This window comes from Aulostomus chinensis, chromosome 1, assembly GCF_037954235.1.
Source record: "Aulostomus chinensis isolate RoL2024-O1b breed Wild chromosome 1, RoL_Achi_v1.0, whole genome shotgun sequence".
Lineage (NCBI taxonomy): Eukaryota > Metazoa > Chordata > Actinopteri > Syngnathiformes > Aulostomidae > Aulostomus > Aulostomus chinensis.
Genome location: NC_141320.1, coordinates 49855195 through 49873442, shown reverse-complemented (window position 1 = coordinate 49873442; position 18248 = coordinate 49855195). Strand labels below are relative to the sequence as shown.

Below are 18248 nucleotides of genomic sequence, written 5' to 3'. Positions count from 1 at the left end.
ATTGTGGTACTTTAAACTTGAACACAATGGAATTTGGACAAGGAGTTTCCTTCCAGTCCAAACATCATCGTCCAGCCTCCAACCAGAGGTCCATCAGTTATCATGGAGCCACAGGTGGAGTCTGGATTCTTTTCTGGAATGAGACGGCAATGAGAGTCCTGCCAAGTGACATCACTGACATGAATGAATGACTTCAGTCACGTGACCGGATGACTTCAGTCATGTGACTGGATGACTTCAGTCACGTGACTGGATGACTTCAGTCACGTGACTGGATGACTTCTGTCACGTGACTGGATGACTTCAGTCACGTGACTGGATGACAGTGGAGATGCCAATGTAGAGGTTGGGGAAATCGTCTCTGAGAATCCAGCTTGAACCCACAGCCTCCTTGTTTTCCAAAAACCCAAACAGCGACCATCAGTCTCCCTCCAATCCTGTACTTTGGTAAACAACAAAAACAGAGTAAAAGTCTCTGGCAACATATTTGTTTCCTGTAGGGTTTCTTCATGTATGTGTGGTGTACCTGCTTTCCCAGAGGACTGCCATCTTTGTTCTGTGGGCTGACATGTTTTAGTGTCAGCACAGGTCATAGCGCTGAGACTGAACTCTCATTCTCCTCCAAGTATTATTTCCACCTCACACTCCTGCAGATATTCAAGTGAACAGGGAACACAAATTTATGCTCAACTTCTCCTGTGTATTCATCCACAGTCACTAAACAACAACCAAACCAAACAAAAGGGGGTTTGCTAGCATGGCAATCAGCTGTAGTTCACCATCTTATCCAGGTCACATGACTCAGGAGTAGCGTGGCCGTCTGGCAACCAAAGGGTGGCTGGTTTGATCCTCACTTTCTCCAGTGACCATGTCAAAGTGTCCTTGAGTGAGAGACTGAACCCCTAAATACTTCTGATGAGTAGGTTGGCTCCTTGCATGGCAGCCTTCAGCATCAGTGTGTGAGTGTGTGTGAATGAGAGGACATTGTTCAGCTCCTTGAGTGCTGCTGAGGTAGAAAGGCTCTGTACAAACTGAGTCCTTTTACCATTTCTTTCCTGCTTCTAGCAGCGCTGTTGTCACTTCCTGTGACCGTGGAGGGAAGGAGTCCCCCTTCAGAATCAGTTTGATATCATTATGTTACTTCCTCTTCAACATGCCTTTAGCAGACCAACTCACTGACTAGCTCAGTGAGGTAGTGTGGCCGAGCGGTCTAAGGCGCTGGATTTAAGCTCCAGTCTCTGAGGAGGCGTGGGTTCAAATCCCACCACTGCCATCATGTCCCAGGTCACTGGAGAGGTGTGGCAGGTCTCTCACAGTCTCTCCTCTCTCTTCCACTGAGGTCTTCAAACCTGTGACCAAAAGAAGAACCCTCCTCTGAGTCCACAGACCTGAGCATTGCTGCTCTGACTACCAGGTTACCTCCTGGTGATCAGAGTGAAGTCATGGTGAGGTGGTCAGTTGTTCCTTTGTTTTTTGACAGAGGCTTCATTGTGAATTAAATAATTTTAATTCTTTACTTGAAGTTTCACGCTGTTTCGATTGAAAAAGGCGAGTTCCTGGAGAAGATCTTCCAGGGGTCCAGGTTCAAGCGGTACCCCAGCTGGCACCAGGTGCTGACCCAGGTCCTGCATGGGAGATACTGTCAGTTCTGTTCTGCCCTGCTCACAACCACAGGCTGGTGTTGAGGCCTGCAGCAACCAGGGCCCCAGTCACCAAGAGTATAAAGGCTGGTCATTGTGGCAGTGGGAGGAGTCAAAATGAAGACAGACCAATGTGAGCAGGACGCTCCTGGAGAAGTCAGAAGAACTTGACCATGTTTCCAAGAGGCAGGGTTCACCCTGGACAGGTCAGAATTCCTGATGATGTCATCAGGGCTTTGACAGTAGCTAGAATTCTGTCTTTGATCTCAGGAGGACATGAAAGAAACACAATTGAGGAAAGTAGAGGAGAACATTCAGCTTCATTAGAAACACTTGAACTGTTGAACAGTAGAATTTGTTAGAAACAGTTTACAACACTGAGTGACAGGATTGAAGAGGGAAGAGTTTTCTACTTTAAATTGAATTCTAACTTTAAACTGTGGATGAACATTTTTAGTAGTTCATATTCTAACATACAGAGGAAGTCATGACATTCCCTTTTTAAAAAAAGAAAAAACATGTGAAGCTCCTCCCCCCAGCTCCAGATGGACAGACAGACATGAGAGTGGCCAGGAAGCAAAGAAGTGTTGTGCTCCTCTCCAGTGCTCTGGTGTTCATTTTTTCTCATTTTGAAATTCAACAGCTTCTATCATTGATTGACAGGAAATGTTGATGACACACTGGGATTTTTGTTCTCCTGCTGTCACTGTCAAGTGCAGCTTAACATGAGAGACAGCAGGATCATTCATGTGTTCATGTTTCCAGCAGACAAGGAGGAAACCTGGGAGGACTTCAGTGACTTTGATCAGTGGTTCTCACTTCATCTTCTCAGTATAAAGTTCAAAGCGAGCTGGCCAGGAGTTGAACCTAGAATCTTCTGATCCGTAGTCAGACGCGTTATCCATTGCACCACCAGCCCTGTGAAGAAGCGGCTGTGTTCATGTGTCCTTGCTGTTACAGAAAATCCAAACAAGGTGGTGGCATTTTCAGGGGACACAATGGTGCAGTGGTCAGCACTGTGGCCTCCCAGCAAGAAGGTTCAGCTCTCCTCCTATTTGGTTGCTAGGAACCTGAATCAGGCCTCAGTGGAGCGGTGCTGCTGAGGCTGAGTGAGGCTGAGTGAGGGACTGAGCAGGAGCCAGCAGGTCCAAGCAGGTTCAGGCAAACTCCCCTCGGTCCACCAACATCAAAGCAGAGGAACTGAGTTCATCTAACAAAATGATTCATATCATCTCCTCTTGGAATGTTCTGGAACTACAAGTACACTTAAAATGGCTGACTTATGACAACAGAAGGAACTTTGAAGTAGATTTGATTCATTTAAGTCAGTGACAGTCATTTTTTCAAGAATTTAGTTCAGGTAACTTGATTGTTTTACTAAGATGAGCTTTAATGTTATACCATTGAAAAAAGACCTTCATGTATTTATGATGACATCACCAATAGGAGCCTTCAGTCTGTCAGGGGGTAGAGTTCAGTCACCACCAATGACATCAGAGTCAGAGTTTAGAGATCAAAGACAGACATTAAAGTCTCACATTAAAGTCTCTCTTATTAAAAAAATTAAAGTGTCATATCTTTGAAAATATACTGCAATACATGAAATATTATATTTACATGAATGGTAACCTCGTTCTTATATTCTTTAATATACTGCAATAGTAATGGACCCTCTATGACACTGTAGTGATGAATCTATCAAGGAGTAAAAATGATTATAATCTGAGAATTTTGAAGTCAAGTTTGAGATCAGTTTGATCCTCTCTCTCCCTCCCCCCTCTCTCTCCCTCCCTCCCGCCCTCTCTCCCTGTCTCCCCCCTCTCTCCCTCTCTCTCTGTCTCCCCCCTCTCTCCGTCTACCCCCCCTCTCCCTCTCTCTCTCTCTGTCTCCCCCCCTCCCTCTATCTCCCCCCCCCTCTCTCTCTCAGGAGCTTTTAAAGGAAAATTTTAATAAAACAGAACAGGAGACTGAAGAGTGATCACTCAAACCCACAGGCTGAATGGGACATCTCTTAAAAACATTGAACCACTGAGTAAAACCATAGAAGCGCTCCTGTCTAGTTGGTGCTAACAAGTTAGCTGTTGAGTGAGTCCAGCTGTGCTGTCTAGGAATCCTGGTCAAAAGCCTCCACTCATCAAACAGCTGGTGTGTTGGTGGATCTGTGGATCCTGCTGGAAGAAGCAGGGTGGAGCTCTGAATGGTTCCTGTCTCAAAGAGCTTCTCTGTGCAGCTCCCATCAGCTCCTAAAAACAGGAAACCAGCAGATTCACTGTTGAACGGTGGCATTAAAATGTCTCAAAAGCTGTCCTGTCCACCATTTGTTGGTGCAAAGACATTTAAAAACACCAGTTGAACATTTTCCAAAGTTGCTCTCACCTTCTTTCAAACACCTGGAATGATTTCCTCCAAACCAAAAGAAACTGGTGAAAAAAACAACAACAAAAACTCCTGGAGAATCAAACTCCAGCCTCTGCTCCAACTGGACTTGGGACTTCAAATGACCCCCATTAAAAGCCTGCCTGCATCCCCATTCACTGACTGTTGTGCTGTGGGTCTCCTGGACAAACATGGCAGGATCCTCTTGATCTCCAGGAGAATAAAAGAGGGAACCCTAGAAAACAAGTCAGCGTGAAAGAGGAGCAGATTTTAAAACTCCTCATCATTTCCACCTCCAGGAGTGAAGCCTCCCGGGACCCAAGAGGCTCCAGCTGGCAGAGCTCTCACTGGTTTCTCCACCACCTCGCTAACCTGAGCTGGAGCATCTGAGAACCAAACAGTGACCCCCTTCACTCCAGAGCTGACTCCACAAACTCTGAGCCCCCACTTTACCCACAGCCAGCAGGCCTCCTCAACACTGCATGACACACGACGACTAAATTTAACACTTCTCATCCAGAGATCTGTCACAGGTGTGTAATGTGGAGGGTCAGTCTGTCCGTCCACATTCAGATCATTAACGCAGCGACTCCTAAGCACCAGTAGAGCCTGGTCATCGTCCCTGGGTGGGCTCGAACCACCAGCCTCTCGGTTAACAGCCGAGCGCGCTGACCGATTGCGCCACAGAGACTCTGAGTCTCCTGCTTTTCATGAAGAGTTTTCAGGCTAAATTCAGTGTGTGAGGTCCACACTGCACATTTGAGGGACCATGAAGGACAGAGGAGAGTCTGACTGTCATGGTGAAAGCCTTCAGCACTAGAACTGAAACAGCCCCACCATCTTAACCCCCCCAGACCAAACAGGCTTCATCAGAAACAGACCCCCCTCCTAGAACATCCAGAGATCATCAGTCTGATTAATAGAACATGACAAACAATCAAGAACATGTTATTGTTTGATCAGAAGCTGAAACAATGTTTCTATGTTTGTCTGTTCTGGTCTGAATGAAAGAGGAGGTTTTCTTGGTCATGTGACGTGGATGAGAGTTCAACTAGAACTTCCTGATTCAACAGGATTTTAGTTTGTAGGGATTTTGTCAAAGCCACCAACCAAACCTCTGAGTGGTGCAGATGTCTGCTGCCTCCTCAGAGCAGACTGGAGCTCAGCCTCACTCACCTGTGGGAGCCCCAGCAGAGCCACCGTGTGATGGAGTTTCAGTTTAGGATCCAAGGTCCTGGATTGAATTGGTGTTTTGTGTTTTTAGGCCTCCTGGCACCATCAATGGTAGAGCAGAGTGGTGCAGAGGAAGCGTGCTGGACCCAGAACCCAGAGGTCGATGGATCGAAACCATCCTCTGCTAGAAGAAGAAAAATAAAATGAACCAGTGTCTTTAGAAATGTGTGTCTGTTAAAAAGAGGTTCATAAGGATTTTGTCTTCCTCCACAATCACCAACCATTGTGAGAGTTAACAACAGTCCACTTTCTGACTGAAGCAAAAGTAGACTTCAAAAGGTTTTTCTGATTCAACATAGCAGCTAAATTTCCATTTCCATTTCCTGAACAGGACAGGTTAAAAAAAAGGGAATGACATGACTTCCTCTGTATGTTAGAATATGAACGACTAAAAATGTTCATGCCCAGTTTAAAGTTAGAATTAAACTGAAAATACAAAACTCTTCCCTCTTCAATCCTGTCACTCAGTGTTGTAAACTGTTTCAAACAAATTCTACTGTTCAACAGTTCAAGTGTTTCTAATGAAGCTGAATGTTCTCCTCTACTTTCCTCAATTGGGTTTCTTTCATGTCCTCCTGAGATCAAAGACAGAATTCTAGGTACAAATAAAAACACTACCAAAGCCTCCTGATGACATCATCATCAATTCTGTCTTTGATCTGTGTCTGTCCAGCCTGTCCTGAGTGGATCCAACAGTTTCCCATGGGTGACTCTGTCGTGGTCTCTCTCCTGCTGTCTCCAACTCTCAGAGTGCTTCTACTGGTTTCTCCCCATCGTCCCTGTTGCTAGGCAGAGCACTGGTGAGGACTGAGGCCAGTGATGTCATCACCTCCAGCTGAGACCTGCCAGGTGGTCCTGCTTCATTCAACTCTGCTGCCTCTGCCACTGCCCTGACTGGTGAGGCTGACAGCAGGTTCTCTCTCATCTAAACTCTCTGTTTACAATGGAGGCTGAAATCCTTGTGATTGGTGGTTCAATCATCAGGTCTGTTGAACTCCCAGGTGCCATCACCTGCTGTCTTCCTGGTGCCAAAGTTGTGGACATTATTGAACGTCTCCAGGACTCATCGACCTCCACCCCTCCTGCAGGTTCTCCCTGTCTCTGTGGTGGTTCTCTCTGGTACTCCAGCTTCCTCCCACAGTCCAAAGACATCAAGAGGGTAGTGGTTACCTGGACACTCTAAATGACTGTGAGTGTGAATGGTTGTCTGTCTGTGTGTGTTGGTCCTGGGATGGACTGGTGACCCATCAAGGGTGAACCCAGGGCTGGACTGGCCATCTGGCCGATGCACATCTTTGGGCCGGCCCATAACTGTCATAATTTTTTTTTCAAAAGTGTATAGTTTTTAATCGACCGTAACGGTATCGGAGACGCGAAACGCGGCCCATTGGTTGATTTTCTTGAAGGACATTGGGCTCGTCCAATGAAATCTCTCAGCTCTCTCTCTTTCTCTTAGTCAAGCCATGCTGTTGCAATGGAAGTGGAGGAGTCAGATCAGTCAGTTGGAGACTATTTTAGTCGCCCTTCTTCCACACAGAGGACTGATTTTTTAAAGTTTCATCCTCAACAAGATTCCATAAACCCTGTTGTCCAGAGGCTCTTCGTTAGAACGGACGGCACGACGTGGAAATGGCTGACTTATTGTGGTCAACGTCATGCTTTGTTTTGTTTTGTTTGCCCTGCTTTTAGCAAGCCCAGTGATCCAAGTGTCTTCATTAGAGGCCTGACAGACTGGAGGCATGTGCACCAAAGAGTAGAGGAGCATGAGAGAGGCATGGCACAGAGGCAGTGTGCTGAGGCCTATTTTTGAAACTGCTCCAGAGCAAGACTGGCCACCTCCTTGAGGGAAGACAGCTGACAGGACACCGTGAGCAGGTGAAGAAGCAGGGCTGGACTGGGACCAAAAAATGGCCCTGGCATTTTTCATCCCTGGCAGCCCTCCATGGTTATTTACACGATATGTGTAAGCACACGCCATACCAGAGGATGTATGCGCACATTTTGAAGTTTCAAAAATTAAAATAAAGTGCAGTATTCTACATGGAAGACAGTAACCATGTTAAAAGAGTGATACTCTTTCACTACTCAGAGACCTTCTTCTTCCACTACACGTTCCAACACCTGACGTCTCTTCTTCCCAGTCCAGCCCTGGAAGAACGCGTCGAGTTTTGGAAATTCGGCTGCTTTTCTTCTCGGGAGTGTCTCTTTTTCGGCTCCTCCTTTCTCCTTCCTCTTACTGGGCAACATTCTTCATGGCTTCTGACTGCAAGGCGGCCGCTGAGTGGTGGCACTACAACTGGATGGGTCTGTTTCTCATTTTAACACAAAAACAAACTAACCGCTGTTTCTGCATGTTTACCAGAAATATACTGTATATTTTGAAATGCCTGCTCACACCGGCCCATCCGGCTACATCCACCAAACTTTACACACATAACATAATATAATAATATAATATAATAACCCTGAACACAAGCCCCAAAGCAGTAGTTGTTTTGTTTTTCTCCATAAAGGAGGTGCACAGTCATGACTACGATATCTCTGGCAACAAACATGGAAGGGGCTTTGGGGTCTTGTGTTTCAGCTCTGTAAGTTCTGGATGGCTGAAAATGTCAGAATCAGTCCTCTCACTGACATCAACCATTGGTGTGACTTTTGGTGGCTTCAGCTCAAATGAAACCAGGGAAGGGGGGCCAGACTTTGAGGAGCCCCTTAGGGTTAGTGGATGCCCCGGGACCGTGCTTGGGCCCCTTAGCACCTAGATGGCTGAAATTCCCAGCACATGCTACTCTGGGGCATCACACTATGTGTGTAAAGTTTGGTGGATGTAGCCCAAGTAGAAACACCAGAACCCAGATTTGATCCTCAATTCTGCTCCAAAAGGCTCTCGGAGTGCAGAAGTCCCAGACCCTGATTTTGCCCAGTTTCACAAGGGGATAGTTTTTTCTCTTTGAACCTAGGAAGTTGAAATTTTAGTGTGTTGTTCTGTTCTCGAAGGATCACATCTGTGCTGGTTTGACCCCCCTCAGTCCTTTCTGCTGTCCGTAAAGGGCGTGGCAAAGTCCAGTAAAGTCTTTAAATGAAGCATCATAACTGGTCAAAGTTGCTCCAAATGAGATGAGATTTCTGGGAGGAGTTCACACCTCTGCCAGAAACCAATATTTAAAATTTTGAAGCCCCACCTCCTTCCTGAAGCCACTTCCTGTTTGGGAGGGGGTTCTAGAATTATTCCACCAGATTAGGATTTCATAAAGTTTCAGGTCTGTATCCACTGTAGAGGCCAATGAGAACAAAAGAGCAACAGGGTCAAAGGTCAACAGGCCTCGTGTCTCAGCCAGGCCTCAAAGGGTTAAGTGAGCCTTTTGGAGCTCCTTTGAAAAAAGGCCTGACACCAATCTTGTTCAGGACCAACATGAAGAAGGATCTTTGGAACATTTTCACATCTTTAAGACCGCCTTGACTCCTTTTTATAGCAGGAGTCACTGAACAGCACAAAGCTGCTATTGCAGCCATCAGGCCTCATTTCTGATCAGTTATTATTGTTGAAACAAAGCTGAATATCAATTATTGATTTTTATTGTCATCATTGTGAACACCTGATGAGAGAAACACAATAAAAACATTTGAAAAGGAAGGATCAGAGTGTTGTTGTACTGCAATACTACAGTACAGCATCAGAGACACTCAGTTATTGATTGCCTGAATGATTGATTTCCCCAGAAGAGGAACAGCTTTGTTGGAGCAGTAAAAATACACACATCAGAACGACAAAGTTACATTGGAAAAGAAACTACATGACATTACCAGCACAATATCTGAAGAACAGTTAGGATCAATTTAACTGGTCAGATAGTTAGGACTTCTTTAATGATATCCTTGATGAACCCAGACATCAGAGTGGTTTGTTCCCCTCAATCATAAATCTGTAAATACAGCGTGAAGTGATGGAACTAAAAGGCCACCTCTGAGTGCAGGAGTGAGCCTCTGTGACGGATGTGACGTCAGCAGACCGCCATTCGTTTGAGTCATTGTTTATATTCTTAATGCTGATTGGTCGATCTATAATGGTGACAAATGGACTTCGTAGGTAGAATAAACATCCAGAAATTAAATGAATTTGTAGATTGTCTTATTAATCAAAAGATAAAGTATTAAAAATATTTGTTTTTTTTCCCCGGAGTGAGCGACAACTACCGGATTTTCTCACAGAAGAACGGGGCCGACTTCCACGGAAGCAGATGTTTGTAATTCCTGGGGCACTAAAATCCATTTCATATTATTCTTTATTGAACAGCGAATATTATGGAAATAAAATTTATATTTCTCGCCAGAAATGTCCTGAAAATGCTTTTTAAAAATCAAACCTATCTTGAAATGACACTCGTCCGTAATGGCGTCCTTAGCAACCAACATAGCAACAGTAGAAATGTGACACTGTAACGACTCTCTTCCGAGAGGTGAAAGATTCATCGTAATAACGAACAAACCAAAGATTAAACACAAGAACTGAGCAAAGATTATGAAAACAAAATGCATATTTCTCTCTAGAAATGTCATCAGAATGCTTTATTAAATCAAAACTATCTTGGAAGAAGGCACTTTCCTCCGAAAATGACAGGAGCGGCGGCCATGTTTTTGTTTTGAGAGGCCCGCATGAAAGAGTCACATGAGGGAAGGGGGTATGGGGTCATGGGGGGGGGGGGGGGCGATCCCAGGTGACGTTGTTCAAGAGGCAGGGTTCACCCTGGACAGGTCACCAGTCCATCAGGAGAAATGAGGTGGTCGGTATCATGCAACCTAAACTAAAACATTAGTCAGGTCAAATTCAGATTAAAGCAAGAGTCTCTAGATCAAAGTCAGAATTCCTGATGATGTCATCAGGGCTTCGACAGTAGCTAGAATTCTGTCTTTGATCTCAGGAGGACATGAAAGAAAGACAATTGAGGAAAGTAGAAGAGAGCTTGGCAGCATGATGGTGCAGTGGTGAGCACTGTGGCCTCACAGCAAGAAGGTTCTGGTTTGAGTCCAGGCTCGGGTGGGGAATCTTTCTGTGTAGAGCCTGTATGTTCTCCCCATGAATGCGTGGGTTCTCTCTGGTACTCCGGCTCCTTCCCACTGTCCAAAGACATGTAATTGGGGACGAGGCTGATTGATACTCTAAATTGACCGTAGGTATGAATGTGAGTGTGAATGGTTGTTCGTCTTTGTATGCTGACCCTGTGATGGACTGGTGACCTGTCCAGGGTGAACCCCACCTCTGGCCTGTAGATGCTGGGATAGGCTCCAGCCCCCCCCCCCCCCCCCTCGACCATCAATGTAGGTCTTTTGTTAATTGCATGCCACATGAAATTATTGTTGGTCAGTTTTCTAGCGACTGTCTCACAGTGTCAAGACAAGAACACTTCTACTTTTGATGTTGACAGTTTGTTCAACACTAAACTTCATCCAGTACCATGTTGTCAAACACTGGAACCTCCACAGCACCTGAACAGGGACTTGAACCCTGGACCCTCACATTAAAAGTCTGATGCTCTACCATCTGAGCTCCTCAGGCTCTTTCTACAGCATTGAGACAGGAACAGAAACACCCGTGAAGGTCAAACTGATGCTTTCTTGACTTGTTCAGTCCTCCATGTTAAAGTCCTCCAGGCTTTTGATTGGCTCTGATTCTCTGTGGCAAAATCCAACAAGAGGCTCCAAAATGTCCTGAATGTCACAAGAATGCACAGGACAAGATGTTAGTTTCCTTCATGTCTGCAGTTCCTCCACTGGAAAGTAAAGTCAATGCTGCTCCTCTGCTGAAACCTGGGATCAGACCAGGGACCTTTAGATCTTCAGTCTAAGGCTCTCCCAACTGAGCTGGTTCAGTTCTGAGTGAGGGCCCTGCTTCTCTCATTTATAATCTCTTCCACTCTCACTGGACCTTAGAGAAGATTGGAGCTTCTGAAGTCCTGACACATTGAACAGTTCTCCAGGACCATTTTTGATGAAGGTCTGGATCACACCAGCCTTTTTTGTTTGTCTTCTTGCACCACGGTGCCGCCCCTACTAGTCGTCTACATATCAGTGTTCTCAGTATTGCACGAACATTCACATCAGTATTGTGCTAATATTTTATTTCCTGGCTCTTCAATCCTCCTATTATGAAGTTGATTGCTTCAGCGACCAGGAGACGTTATCATTGGCAGCTAGTTTACTATTATTGCTGCTGCTGTTGTTGGTTGTGTGTCTGTCTTCCATCCCCCTGTCCCTCTGTCTTTCTCTCTGCTTGTCTTTCACCCTCATCTTGTTCCCATCTTTTTGTCATTCTCTCCCTCCTTTCTCTCTGTCTTTTGTCTTTCCTTCTCTATATTTGTCTTCTGCTGTCTGTCCTGTCCTGCTCTCTTTCAACAACCAACCAGTCAAAGCAGACGTCCGGTTAAAAAAATATGATAAAAGAACTCTTGGTTTGATTTGGCTTGAGGCATGAAGAAGATAGGATTGTTTTCCTTTCATTTTAGAAGCTTTTCCAGATTCATGAAAAGATCATCAATCAGTGCAGTATTTCAGACAGACTTCTGGTCCGTGAGGATGAGGAATCCAGCACAGATCCACAGAACTCCAACTGCCATCTTTGATGGTTCCTTTACAGTCTGTAGGGTGGAGAGATCCTCCTGAGTCTGGCTTGGAATGTTTGTCTGTGGATGTGTTGGCCCTGTGATGGACTGGTGACCTGTCCAGGGTGAACACGGCCTGTCGCCCAAGAGCTGCTGGGATAGGCTCCACCCCCTCCATGACCCTGAACAGGATAAGCAGAAGACAATGGACAGAAGTCCTGACACATTGAACAGTTCTCCAGGACCATTTTTGATGAAGGTCTGGATCACACCAGCCTTTTTTGTTTGTCTTCTTCCAGTTGCCTCAACATTGTGTGAGCCAATAATTCCACATCTGTACCAGACACACCTCTGGTTGGTGGGTTGATGGATCTTTCTGTTCTAACAGTGTCTTTTATCTTGCTTTTATCTTTTCTATCTTTTCTTTGTATCTGCATTCTGTGGTGCACGGTGGCTCTGGAAGAGCGCTCTAACTATTGTCACTGTACCCCCCCCCCACAACGAAAATAAAAGATTCTGATTCCGATTCTGACACACACACACACACACACACACACACACACACACACACACACACACACGTGTAGAAACATGATGTTCCGAATGTTTCACTGTCTGTGGTTGTCCAGCTCTCTTTGCCTCTTCACTGTCATTGTCAGAACTCGGAGCAGTCTTCCTCTCCAGGTGATGTCTCTGAGTGATGATGATTGCTGTCTGTTCAACCAGCTTCATTTGTTGATATCTGAGAAGGACTGAAGACAGCAAAGTGTGCTGATTGGCCAACAACCCCTCACAGGTCAAAGGTCACTGCTCTGAGGCGGACCAGTTTACTGTAACAGTGGTGGCACCATCCACTGCTGGCGCTCTCTTCAGTGCTTCTTGTTTCTGCCCTTTGTGTGTGAGCTCCTAGAGCAGCTGGTCCGGCTCCTCCCCCTTTTCTTTTCTATTCCTCTAATTTATTTTTTGATTTTCTATTTTTGTAATTCATCATCGATCTCGGCTCACGGTCGCTACACTCTTGACCTCCTGTGAGCCTTGAAGAGAGAGAAACCACCTTTGTGTTGGAGAAGAGCAGCTTAGTCCAGGCAGCCAGCAGCCTGAGACCAGAGGGTAGCCAATCAACGCGCTTCCCTTCTTCATCGAGCGAATCTCAGCGGGAGCCACGGTCGACGAGGTGGAGGCTTTGGAGGCCGTCCTCCCACCAGTTCGTTGGAGAGGCGTCGTACATCGATGGGAGAATCCAGCTGAGAACGTAAGCCGGTTACGTTGGTTTTCACCGATTCAGGCCTGGACTCCTGTCTCGCTGCCAAACTCCGCCTGACTCCGTAGAGCTGGTCAGCCTCCACTCAGTCCTCTTCATTTGGTTGGAGGTCACTATCATTCATCCTACACACCTTTCCACCTGCCTCTTAGCCGTCTACTTGAAGCTCAGATAAATCCAGGCTAATTCATACCTGCTACTCAATATGGGCCTTAATTACTCTGCTGGAATTATCACTCTGTCTTAAGTGTTTTCTTAATTGTATTAAATCCTCTTTATTTTCCAAGAAGTCTTCCAACTCATTCATTCATGCAAGCCACTGATCCACAAGACCTCATTGATGAGCTTCAACCTGAGACTGATTGTTTCTCATTGGACGAGACACCCATTCAATGAGACTCATTGTCAGTCCATTGAAATCTACTGGTGTTCCTGGTGAGTTGATTTAACAACATGAGCTGACAGAATCTACGTTCAGGTAGGAACCACCACATCCAGGGGTCTGGACCTTTGAGCAGGCAGAGCCATCAAAGTAGCAGACTAAGCTAGCAGACATTAGCATTGAGAAGAAACTGATACCTGAGCCTACTTTTGGGTCTGGTCAAGTGATGACACAATAATATGACATCATTGTCAGACTGACGCCTGCTCAACACTGACCAAACGCCGCCCTATTGCATTGTGGGAAATTTCTGCTTGGCTCGCGTCCATCAAAACACACAAAGAAATTTCTCCAGAATCAGGATTGACAGTGGATACAATTGATTCCACACTGGTTTCGGGTGCAGGTGTGGAATTTCAGACACAGTCTGTGTTTGTGTTGTTCATTCAGTGATTTTTCTTACAATTCCCAATCAAAGCCCCACATTGCTAATGAACTCAAAATGATGCTAACAGTAATGTAGTGATAGTTGCTAATAAACTAAGTGATGCTGACAGTCATGTGGTAAGAGTTGCTTCGAACCTCAAAGTAATGCGACTGTGATGTCGGAAGAATTGCTCATGATCTCAAAATGATGCGACGGTAATCTAGTAAGAGCTGCTAATAAATTCAAAATGATGCTAACAGTAATGTAGTGAAAGTTTCGAATAACCTCAAAGTGATGCGGACAGTAATGTAGTAAGAGTTGCTACTAAACTCAAAATAATGCGACAGTGATTTCAGAAGAATTTCTAATGAACTCAAAATGATGCTAACAGTAACGTAGTGATAGTTGCTAATAAACTCAGTGATACTTACAATAATGTAGTAAGAGTTTCAAACTCCATCAAAATGATGCTGACAGTCATGTAGTAAGAGTTGCTACTAACCTCAATTTAATGCTACAGTGATGTCGTAAGTATTGCTAATAAACTCAAAATGATGCTAACAGTAATGTAGTGAAAGTTTCGAATAACCTCAAAGTGATGCGGACAGTAATGTAGTAAGAGTTGCTACTAAACTCAAAATAATGCGGCAGTGATGTAAGAAGAATTGCTAAAGATCTCAAAATGATGCTACAGTGATGTAGTAAGAGATGCTAAAAAACTAAAAATGATGCTGACGGTAATGTAGGAAGAGTTGAAACTAACGTTAAAATGATGCTACACTGTTGTCATAAGAATTGCAAATAAACTCAAAATGATGCTAACAGTAATGTAGTGAAAGTTTCGAATAACCTCAAAGTGATGCTGACAGTCATGTAGTAAGAGTTGCTACAAAACTCAAAATAATGCGACAGCGATGTCGGAAGAATTGCTAATAAACTCAAAATGATGCTGACGGAAATCTAGTAAGAGCTGCTAATGATCTCAAAATGATGCTACAGTGATGTTGTAAAAATTGCTAATGATATCAAAATGATGTGACGGTCATGTAGTAAGAATTGCTAATGAACTCAAAATAATGCCAACAGTAATGTCGTGATAGTTGCTAATAAACTCAGTGATGCTTTCAGTAATGTCGTAAGTGTTTCGAACAACCTCAAAGTGATGCTGACAGTCATGTAGTAAGAGTTGCTACGAACCTCAAAATAATGCGACAGTGATGTCAGAAGAATTGCTAATGATCTCAAAATGATGCGACAGTGATGTAGTGAAAGTTTCGAATAACCTCAAAGTGATGCTGACAGTCACCTGGTTAGAGTTGCGAGTAACCTAAAAATGATGCTGAGAGTAATGTAGTAAGAGTTGCTAATAACCTCAAAATAATGCTACAGTGATGTCGGAAGAATTGTTAATGAACTCAAAGTGATGCTGACAGTCATGTAGTGATAGTTGCTAATAAACTCAGTTATGCTTACAGTAACGTAGTAAGTGTTTTGAACAACCTCAAAGTGAAGCTGACAGTCATGTAGTAAGAGTTGCTACTAACCTCAAAATAATACTACGGTGATGTCGTAAGAATTGCTAATGATATCAACATGATGTGACAGTGATGTAGTAAGAATTGCTAATGATCTGAAAATGATGCTGCAGTGATGTAGTAAGAGATGCTAAAAAACTAAAAATGATGCTGACGGTAATGTAGGAAGAGTTGAAACTAACGTTAAAATGATGCTACACTGTTGTCATAAGAATTGCAAATAAACTCAAAATGATGCTAACAGTAATGTAGTGAAAGTTTCGAATAACCTCAAAGTGATGCTGACAGTCATGTCGTAAGAGTTGCTACAAAACTCAAAATAATGCGACAGCGATGTCGGAAGAATTGCTAATAAACTCAAAATGATGCTGACGGAAATCTAGTAAGAGCTGCTAATGATCTCAAAATGATGCTACAGTGATGTTGTAAAAATTGCTAATGATATCAAAATGATGTGACGGTCATGTAGTAAGAATTGCTAATGAACTCAAAATAATGCCAACAGTAATGTCGTGATAGTTGCTAATAAACTCAGTGATGCTTTCAGTAATGTCGTAAGTGTTTCGAACAACCTCAAAGTGATGCTGACAGTCATGTAGTAAGAGTTGCTACGAACCTCAAAATAATGCGACAGTGATGTCAGAAGAATTGCTAATGATCTCAAAATGATGCGACAGTGATGTAGTGAAAGTTTCGAATAACCTCAAAGTGATGCTGACAGTCACCTGGTTAGAGTTGCGAGTAACCTAAAAATGATGCTGAGAGTAATGTAGTAAGAGTTGCTAATAACCTCAAAATAATGCTACAGTGATGTCGGAAGAATTGTTAATGAACTCAAAGTGATGCTGACAGTCATGTAGTGATAGTTGCTAATAAACTCAGTTATGCTTACAGTAACGTAGTAAGTGTTTTGAACAACCTCAAAGTGAAGCTGACAGTCATGTAGTAAGAGTTGCTACTAACCTCAAAATAATACTACGGTGATGTCGTAAGAATTGCTAATGATATCAACATGATGTGACAGTGATGTAGTAAGAATTGCTAATGATCTCAAAATGATGCTACAGTGATGCCGGAAGAATTGCTAATGAATTCAAGAATGATGCTGACAGTAATGTAGTGATAGTTGCTAATAAACTCAAACTGATGCTGACAGTAATTTATGAAGAGTTGCTAAAAACCTTAAAATAATGACACAGTAATGAAGTAAGAGTTGCTATGAAACTAAAAATAATGCGACAGTGATGTAAGAAGAATTGCTAATGATCTCAAAATGATGCGACAGTGATGTCGTCAGAATTGAGAGTCGGGGTTTTCCAAGTTGATCTCCTCCCACGCATGAATTCTCTGGTATCATTCCACTTACTGCGAAGACGAGCCGTGGATGTATTGTCCTGAGCCCAGGGCTTGTCAGATACCATGACCCTCAACTAAATGTGGCAGAAACCCTGCCCTCTTCATTTAGGGCTGGAAGGTGTGAGAGACACTGGGAGCTCATCGAGGCTACGTCCTCCGCGGTCTCCTCAGGCTGGCCAGCACAAGAGGAGACCGCCAACTGGCCGGGACAGGCGGTCACCGTTGTTGTTGTTGCCGCCGTGGTCGGCCTTTCTTTCTTTCTTTCCTTTTTTCACACGATCACAGGGGAGAGCGCGGACGCAGTCCCCCACTGTCAGAAATTATGCAGTTGAGATTCCCACATTTGGGGAATTCACCAGGGTCAGCACAGCCCCAGTGCAATGGCTGAGCCTCACCCGGGGAGAACCACCTTGCTGATCATGGTATCTCCCCTGCAAGGTAAGTATGACTCGCTGAGCTTAGGAACAGACATGATCTCCAGGGACACAGCCTTCTGACTGACAGGCAGGGAGGCCGACACAGCGCCTGATCTTTCCTACCTTGTGCCAATCTGCCGCGTGCGCAGCCCCCTTTGTTTCTCACAAAGATGCCGGATGTCGGATATCCCAAGCCCGGGAAGCTCAGGCACATTGAAGGTTCAGGTCTTTCAGAGTGCATTCCAAAGCCTTTTGGGAAAGGCTCCGAGAGCAGTGCCGTCAGCGGACCTCCATCCTTATCTGGAGTGCAAACGGAGCCACAACTTGACGCCCAGCGGCAGCGCGGGCGGAAATCCAGCCCCGGCCTCATGTGCAGCACTCGAGAGTTGGCCTGAAGAGCACGGGATTTGCTCCTGACAAAAGGGGAGGGGCCCGCACTGTTCCCGGAAGGCCATTGCGGCCGCAGGCTGAGGAAAAGCTGCAGTGCAGGAGGAGAACCCTGGTCCGGCTTTGGGTGGAGCAGGTGAGCGAGTGCCTGGCGGAGGCTTGTTTTATTTCCGACGAGAAATGCGGGGCATTGCACCACTCCTGGAAACACTGCAATACCAGGTTGATGCGTGGAAAGGACGGAGCAAGCTCCCGTTCCGTCTCCCTGTTCCAAAAAGCAATTTAATATATGGTTCCCGGATAGGGAACGTACCAGATATTAAACTGATAAGAACAGATACTACACTTGATCTTAGCCAAAAGGCCGAGAAGCGATGCCTGTCAGCCACCCGACGTGAGAGCCAGCACCCCCGGTACAGCCAATCCCGGCCGCGGCTGTGGGCAGGAACTGCAACATTTTGGGTGGCGACACAAAATGCAGTGCCATAAACACTACATCTGGCACACTGGTTGTCCCCACTGCTATCCAAAGCAAAGGCAATCGGTGCCTTCACCCTGCTATGCTAGTGGGGCGACTCAAAGTAAAACAAAGCGGTGTTCAAAGCCACAAGCCAGCGACTCATCCTGGAGTCGGGGTTT

The 18248-nt window shown here is 44.9% G+C and overlaps 5 non-coding genes across 5 annotated transcripts; 1 reads left to right on the top strand and 4 right to left on the bottom strand.

The window, feature by feature from the left end:
• Positions 1-1191: 1191 nt before the first annotated feature.
• Positions 1192-1273, top strand: trnal-uaa (transfer RNA leucine (anticodon UAA)). The gene has a single exon. It is a non-coding gene; the product is annotated as a tRNA-Leu (tRNA).
• Positions 1274-2486: 1213 nt separating this feature from the next.
• trnar-acg (transfer RNA arginine (anticodon ACG)) lies at positions 2487-2559 on the bottom strand. The gene has a single exon. It is a non-coding gene; the product is annotated as a tRNA-Arg (tRNA).
• Positions 2560-4633: 2074 nt separating this feature from the next.
• On the bottom strand, positions 4634-4707 carry trnan-guu (transfer RNA asparagine (anticodon GUU)). The gene has a single exon. It is a non-coding gene; the product is annotated as a tRNA-Asn (tRNA).
• A 12381-nt stretch (positions 4708-17088) lies between these two features.
• On the bottom strand, positions 17089-17252 carry LOC147272057 (U1 spliceosomal RNA). Its single transcript, XR_015116869.1, has one exon. It is a non-coding gene; the product is annotated as a U1 spliceosomal RNA (small nuclear RNA).
• A 542-nt stretch (positions 17253-17794) lies between these two features.
• On the bottom strand, positions 17795-17985 carry LOC147272056 (U2 spliceosomal RNA). The gene has a single exon (XR_015117251.1). It is a non-coding gene; the product is annotated as a U2 spliceosomal RNA (small nuclear RNA).
• Positions 17986-18248: the final 263 nt, after the last annotated feature.